Below are 8674 nucleotides of genomic sequence, written 5' to 3' on the forward strand. Positions count from 1 at the left end.
CTTACTGAAGCTTACAAGGGAAATATTAATAGATAATAACCTTTGCTCTAGATTAGAAGTGACCACAGCCAAAGTTGATTCATTGTTTTCTCCTGAAGAATTTTTGCTTATGCTTCTGCAACATTTAGATAGATGCAGACTATTATCTTGACACCTCCGCTCAGAGGAATGAGGGTGTAAAGGTCAGCGATGAATTCCTTGGAACATAGGTCACTCTACCAGAAACCCATCTGCCCTTCTGTGTGCATTTGTCACACCCATAATAGCCAGAATATTGCTTGATCTTTTTTACCATCGCTCTTGCTGGTGCATCACAGACAACACATCTAATTTTTAATTGTTTTCCCTCTAAGCCATTGTCAAGGAGTTCCTGAACATCTATCAAAGCTTGTTCAACAAAATCCAGATTTGTTGGTTTGGAAGGGCCAAGTGTCAGTGTTACTGGAAAGACTCTGGTGGGTGTCAGATGAATAGCAGAGAGAATTTGCCAAAGATGTGCCCTGCTGCTTTTGAAAAGAGGCAGTCCATCTATGTTAAAGGATATTTCCAGTGTTCTTATTTGTTCAGTAATCTCCTTTGGGTAGTGCTTTAGCTGCTCAATTAGTCTCTCTCTCAAGTTTAAGTGAACACACTGCATCCCTGACATTGTCAATGTTTTGATTTGTCTTGGGGTTCTGAGCAAGGTTCTTGCTGTTGACGGCAGTTCTGGGTGTCCATGTTTCTGAAGTCCTCTCAGAAGGTCATCAATTGCATTATGTGTTATGAGGTGTTTCACACTCCACTCCTGCAGAAACATTGTAAGTGAGGCTGGGGGCATTTCCACATCTTCAGTCCCTGAACTACAGTTTGCCTCACTGACTGCATCAATCCCACTGTTCTGTCCTGAGCTGCAGTTTCCTTCGATGACCCCGTATTCCACACCCTCATGCCATGGACTGCAGTTTTGCTCACTGCCTTCATTCTCTACACACTCAAAAGCACTTTGCATATCAGCGTCATAGTCATTTCTTTCCATCATGTTGATCGGATCTTGTCCGTGTTGAAATGTATTTGGATTGCATTGTAATTGTTCTTCGACAATCCTTTCAGCCAGTGACCTTCGGGCACATTTCCACTGCCTTGTGTATCGCTGCCTCCTGGATTTGGAGTCCATGCTACAGTAAATTAAAAATATTTGATTTCATGTCAAATATTGCACGCAAATATTTCGCAATTTTGAGTATAATGAGAATACACTATATGGCCAAAAGTATGTGGTCACATGATTAATGAATATTTGGTTTATTAATAATCTCTCTGCTCTCATCTGCTCTGTTGGTTTGGGCAATACACTCTGTCTTCTTTTACACTCAGGAAACCATTTATGTAGATCTTTCTATTGGCCTGCTTTATGCATGATTATGCTAAACTGTTTTTTAATCTCCACTCACAATTTAAAAATAATAGAGTAAATCTATAGTTTGCCATAACTAGAAAGATCCACAGCTGCAGGAAAAAACAAGAAGCCATTCCAAAATTATTTTCAGATTTTCTAAATTTACTATTTATATATATGTGTTTCAGTAATATAATCGTTTTTTTTCATTCGGTGAACTAGTGACACCACAGTGTTCCCTGACAGCAAGCAACCAATGAGTAAAACACTGTTGATTTTTTGTCAATATTAATTACATCGAATCAGTTATCACCGAAATTACACTGTCACTTTTGCTCCTGCAATAACAGTTGATTTTTTTTACAATTGCAACAAACCATCATTATTGTTATCAGTTTTTGCTGGTTTTTAAATTATTTTAATGTTAGGGTTTGTTCGGCTATCCATGTCTCTTGAAAACATATGTTGTGCCAGCAACGAACAGTAGGTGACGCTATGCACATAGGATGTTATGCGCAAAAAAACAACAACGAAGAAGAGGCCTCCAACACACCCACAAGTCAGTGTTTTGACGCGTGGGGTGACAGCTCCTGGGTTCCAGTGGGTTTCGGATATAAGTTGACTGGTGACAGGTGAGCATTTTCTGCGTTCTTATTTTAATGTACGTTACTGTAAATGCTGTAGTGTTTTTAGAGGTCGGATTTATTATTAGTTAGCCTATGTGTCGATGGTGAACTAAAAAAGTAACATTAAAAATACCTTAAAGTCCAGCCGTTTTATAAATGTAACATACATTCGGAAAGTGTAGCTGCTTTAAGAAGAAAAAACCTAAATTGCCATGTTGCCAGCACGTTGTTACGATCAGCATTGCAAAAGTACATCCATACACATGAGCCCGCGTCCACTTCCTGTAAACTGTGGTAATGTTAGATTTTTGTTTTTCCAATTGATTGCTTCATAATTAACTTAGAACTTCGTTATTCAAACATTGTTCTCTTACGAAAATTGACGATGGTTTTACTATGGTTACAGTAGTAAAAAAATGATCACAAAATAACCATGGTTTTGAAAACCATCTTTTTTGTAAAACCCATAGTAAATGATGGTTACTGTTGTAAAACCATGGTTTTGCCCTAAGTAATCATTGCACCAAAAAAACATGGTTACTACACTTGTACCACAAAAAAACTATGGTTAATTTTCGTAAGGGTTATTATCCGTATAGTGTTGTAGCCTCACTCGCTATAAATGCTGTAAATTGATGTATAATCGATCACATCACTTTCTGCATCACTGGTCTTTTGCTCAATATTAAATACCATTCCTAAGGCTACAAAAATCTAAAAGGATAAAAACAACCTTTTTTGTGTCATAGTCTTTGGACATAGCCTTTTTCAAACAGTTATCCCATCACAAATGTAACCAGGATGACTACATGAATGATAAAAAATAATAAGAGCACATTTAAGTGAACCCGAAGAATAGTATTTACCTTGAAATAAAAAGTGTCGAAAATTGTGGAGACAACAGTGAAGATCTAAAAAATATAAGAGTAGATAAAATATTACTTGCAACTGTTAACATGACAGTACAGTCTTTGGCAAATGTTGCATTTGTGCTGCAAATTATAATAAGATTTTTTAATGTAATATGTGATCAAATTAAGAATTAATCTAAATTAAATAAATTTAAGGACACACGTGTCTGACAGCTAGATTAGTCTGTAAAAATTGAGATGTGAGCTTTAGAGGCATTCAAAATTATTATTTTCATATTGTCATGAATATGCAAAAGCTAAACACAATATGACACAGTTTATGATTGGCAATAAAAGAAGCTAGTATTGTTATCCAGAATCACATCAAGATCAGAAACAAATAGGGTGTTTGCACCTGACATCACGTGACTGAGTTTCTGTATTGTAAATGCAGAAGAAGGGTAGGGAGGCCTCTTCTGCATAATCCACAATCAAAAACTCAAAATTTTGATGTAGAATGTTTAAATATAAAGAATTATGTCTATATCACCGATGACTAACAGGCTTTATAACATTGAACCCAAATACCGAGGAGGTATCTGACAGTCAAAATGTATACTTACAAAGCCAAAGATGCTCTGGTAGGGGCTCTTAAAAGAGCCTTTGGGTCTTGTTTAGCTGCTGTTGACAAAAAAAAAGGCAGAAAAAGAGCAAACATGACTGGGTTTGAACAGACATCTCACATTTAGTGTCATCAGTGACCTTTGACTCAATGCTATGTAAATGGCAAATATAAAATGCGCATTGACATTTGTATTTATCACTTACATTACAATATTTTGATACCAAGTGAGTCTGGAAAAGAAGATAATAATTATTTGAACAGTATAAATTTAATAAAGGCTCCGGTTTAGTTTTTTGTTGTATTTTGCTGCAAAATCCAAACCCGGGTTGGCTATACTTTCCAAAGTGGTCTATAGATTCCAATGAAGGATTTTTTTAGACCAGTGTGGTGAATATGTTACAGGTCTTTAAAATGATAAATATTCAAATGGGGACAAAAAACAAAAACAAAAAAACATGTTCATTTTACACAGTGCCTGTTTGGTTTCTTCAGTTTAAACTTAAATAGCATAGTTAAATGTCTATGATCTATGTGATACACATAATTCTTTTTTTAAGTAAATATATGACGAAGTTATCAGTAAATCTTGCAACATGTAAATATGCTTATAACGTGCTATGAAACCTGCGAAAATACATTCTAGACTCGAGGTCGTCATTACTTGGATGTAGCCAAATATATACGAGTCGTGGTGGAAGAGTCGTCCGTTCTAAAGTCTGCCGCCAGGTGCCAGTGAAGGGCCACTGGATTTGCACACACACAAACGCGGTCTGAGCGCCCTCGAATATGTAATTGTTCATAATGGTACTTTGATGGCAACCATTTATAAGGTTTGTATTGTGGGGTTTTTCAGCAGGGGTGTGCGAAAGAAAATGAAAAATGCTTGCTCGCGCATGATTATAATGTACTCATATTCCTACTACACTACACTACTTCTACAAAATAACCGGTGACCGAATTCATTGTTTCTTTATGGGCACACAGCTTAATGAGTTTAATCTGTTTTTCGTTCTAGGTGCACTCGTGAACGTGTCTGAGGGAGGCAGCTCGCGAGCTCATAGCCAAGTCTGTGAGACGACCAACCTTTTAACTACAAAACGAGAATGTTCATACAAAAGTATTTAAATAACGTTAACGTTTCAGACAACACTTTGAAACAAAACGGCTTCTCGCGATCCAAGCTGACCATTTTTACTTTATTCATAGTGTTAATGTTAAATGTCAAATAAAGCGGGCCTGTGTTTGAATTAAAACTGGCCGATTTTACCTCAGGATAAAGTATGATGAGTCAGATTCCTCATTCCTCAGACTTCTGACAGGAGTTTAACGTTGTGTATTTTCGTTTTTTTATCAATTTACATTTATATGATAATGCCTTTTATCAGTGTGTCATTTACCTTAAGGCAAAAAAAGAAAGGTAATTAAAATAATAATTGTACATCATTGGTAACCACTTCAAAATAAATTCCTCTGACTGTGTCCTTAAAGACGAAAAAGATTTAAACTACTTTCTTTAAGTAAATACTGTATTTTATTTACTTTCTATTCACATTATTGTATTTACTTTCCATTCACATTCGTAGTCGGCTTTTACTTTAAGTAATTTAATGACTGGTTAAGTAAAAAGTACCTCAGGAAAGCTGACAGTACGCGGTCCGTCCACTCAGAATGGAATCCGGCTGTGCGCGTGCGTGGCTGGCCCAGACCTCAGCTTATATGACCGCAGTCAGGCTCGCGGGCCTGACGCGCGACTATGTAACTCTACTATATACAGCAGTTCATTTTTTTTCTTTCAGTTGAAAAAAATCTATGTACATTAATATAATAAATGCCTTCTATCCACGTGCCATTAAATGCCAAAAAGTGATTAAAATAATGATTACAATAAAATGCATTATTGGGGAACTTGTCTTGAACTGCTTTCTCTAATGTGCCTGAGTAAAATAAATAACTAGATTTTATTAATAGTTTGATTACATTTACAAATATCCTGTCAGCTTATAATTTAAGTAATTTACATCAGAAAATTACTGTATGGTGTCAAATCAGAATGGAATTGTTAAAATAGCAATACAAAAATGATTAAGTGTGCAGTACTGAGAGTACCTGTAGAAAGACTGGGAAACATTTTTTGCGTAGGATTTTTAACACATTTTTATTATTTTTCCTTCTTTTTTCAGAAAAGTGGATGCATGTCTCTTTGTTCAACAAGTAAATGGCGATTCATGTGAGTCACCTAAGCTATATGAAAGAGAAGCGCTGCACACATATCTGTTGAATGTGTATGACAACATGTTGCAGCATCTGGTATTTTTAGAGGTAAGAAAGACGTGTTTATTTGTGGAAATTGTTGGTTTTACAACAACCCAACCCTGTCACTAGAGTAGTATTTACATATTTATTCATTTTTAAATGTATTACCTTAAATTGTTCAATATTTGAATAAATGAGATTGTAAACGTCTTACCTATTTCCCCATTTTCTTTTCTAGTCGAATGACTTGTCCAGCTCAGCCTTCTCTTCAACAGCCTCACATTTTCTTGCCCAAAAATGCTGAGTGACCTGTAGCACTGATCTTGACCATTCTGACAAGCACACCCTAAGTGGTAAGAATTGGTAACCATCTCCTCCACAGCGACCCTGTGTCCCGGTTTCTCCCCGTGTTTGCCCGAGGACTCCATTACCCACGGTCCTCCACGCTCCCGAATCTGTTTCGTGTCTGCAATCCCTACACCTGTCAACAGTCCCCTCACCACCCATGAACTATATATTCTGTACCTGTGTGTTCTGTCAGTGTAGCCTTTCACCTGTCAGTGACACCTCAAATTTTAGAAGAGTATTGGTGAAGAGCCATGATGACAATATTTTGGGAAATAACTGCAGCTGCTTAAAATGTCGACATTTTCATATCAATCACTGGGATGTCGGATTCATGTTAGAACATCAGCTTCATGGGGTTATTTTTAAAAGAATAGGTTCAAAACAATATTTGAATCATTTAAGCAATCCCTGTATGTCTTAACCCAACAATTTTTGTATTTGAATACAAAATATGACATTTAATACTGAAATCTATCTATGTGTTATTATTTGTAGCTTGACCAGCCAAAATGCATATGATACATAAAGTATAAGATTTGATTATTTTAAGGAGTAAATTTACATTTTTGGCTTTTGTCTTTGTCTTTTTTGTTTAGGAGCTACTGTAGGGTTGACAATCTTCCAAAAAAAAGCATATCACAATTTCTATTAAAAACCATATATAATATGTTGCGTTCTTTCTGATTCTAAAATTTAGACATATGTGTTTGCACAATTCATGACATTGATTTAACCATTGTGACACTGCAACAACATGCAGAATGCATGGTTCCTGGGTCCTTTATCACAATGATATCATAGGTTTGTATAAGAATAACGCTTGTTATTACTATTAATAAAAAATGATCTTTTATTTTATTTAAATATTAACTTTTATTATTACAGTATTATAGTTTTTGCATTGTTATAAAATTCTTTCATTTGGTAATTTCTCATTTCATTTGATAATCATTTGTTTTTTTTATGGCTAGTTTAGGAAGACAAAGTGATTTAAAGCCTTAAAAAAATGTTTTACCAGGATCCAAAATCCCATTGAGACTTCACATTCTCTTTTTCCGGGGGTCAAGACAGTGGCACACAAAGTTTCACACAAAACAAGACACATAGTACTCAGTACCAAAAACAAGTAAATCAAGATAAACACTTAAGGCTTGGTTTTAAAGGAATCTTTTAAAACAGAATACAAAATACATTTAAAAGTGCATGAGGATAGAAAGGACACCAATTTAAATACCCTTTGCAAATCATTACATGCCCAATGGGCATAAAATGAAAATCACATTTACCAAATTCTGAGGACACGTTTGGATTTTTTTAAGTTGAAATACGATTGAGATGCAATAACTATTTGTGTACAAGGTTAAAAGATTAGATTAGCTAATTTGCCCAGAGGTGTCTAAGAAATAAATATATGAACTTTCCTCCTAAAATTTAAATATGAGCATGACACAGATTCATGTAATATTCAATGATCAGAGCGTGAATCTGCACCACACACAAAAAGTAATGCCGCACGGTAGACAATATCCAATTTCCTTAATACGGAAGAGGCTGCATACATGTAAACAGTGTCCCCATAATCTATAGACAAAACCTCTCTATAAATGTCTTTCTCTCCTCATAATTAATGCAGCTTTTCAAACGATAAAGAAACCTCAGTTCGGGTTTGAGTTTTCTCAACAAATTATCAATGTTTACATTAAAACCCAATTTCTCATCATTCAATATACCTATATATTTATAGGAGCCAACTATTTCAATATGTTTACCATCTAGAGTTGAGGTTACCACATCTGGTTCCTTACATTTATATTAACGCATTCTGCCGATTAAATTGGATTATCCTACACATTTATACATAGGTATGTGCTATCCCCTGGGATCGAACCCTCAACCTTGCGTTGTTAACGTAATACTCTTATCACTGATTTGTATTGATTAAAACCAAATTCATCTATAACAGTGAGCATTGAATTACATAAAACAGATTTTGTAAGTTTATTAATGTTTGGTTTACAGAAGATGCTGCTAACTGTATCATCAGTGTATACATGTATATTAGCTGAATCCACTCCAAAGACTAAATCAGACATGAAACACAGATACGAGACACAGACGGGTCTTTTCCCATATGTCTTGCCTGACTGCCTAATGTTTATTTTTCAGTGAGGGGAATACAGTAATGTTCTGCCTCTTTTCCTGTGACATAGCTTTTCAACTATTTTGCTGCCCAGAAATTCATGCCGTCTCAACATGATCTGTGTACATCATGGATATTATACAGTATATTATTTGGTCCCCACTGTGCATAACTGATACAGGGCAGTACTTGTTACTATGTAGCCTATGTACTGTTACATTTTATTCCACTCTACAATAACTTGATTTAAAGGAATTTGTATCAGCACTGTAACTTTCTCAATTATTGGTAAAAACAATAAACATGTTATGCTTGCACATGTGGCTAATAAACCTTTGTGAAGTGATTTCTGTTTAAGTCCTGTCCTATTTATAGTACATGTAACTGTTTGAAACTGATTGATTTCTACACATTACCTGATGATTCAGTTGGCTTCCTGAATTCAGTTTTGGGTAC

The 8674-nt window shown here is 35.4% G+C and overlaps 1 long non-coding RNA gene across 1 annotated transcript; it reads left to right on the forward strand.

Annotated features, from left to right (window-relative positions):
• The first annotated feature begins 1909 nt into the window (after positions 1-1909).
• Positions 1910-8444, forward strand: LOC130420826 (uncharacterized). The gene is made up of 3 exons (XR_008906699.1): positions 1910-2007; positions 5658-5796; positions 5969-8444. It is a non-coding gene; the product is annotated as an uncharacterized LOC130420826 (long non-coding RNA).
• Positions 8445-8674: the final 230 nt, after the last annotated feature.

The sequence above is a fragment of the Triplophysa dalaica genome, chromosome 5 (assembly GCF_015846415.1).
Source record: "Triplophysa dalaica isolate WHDGS20190420 chromosome 5, ASM1584641v1, whole genome shotgun sequence".
Taxonomy (NCBI): Eukaryota; Metazoa; Chordata; class Actinopteri; order Cypriniformes; family Nemacheilidae; genus Triplophysa; species Triplophysa dalaica.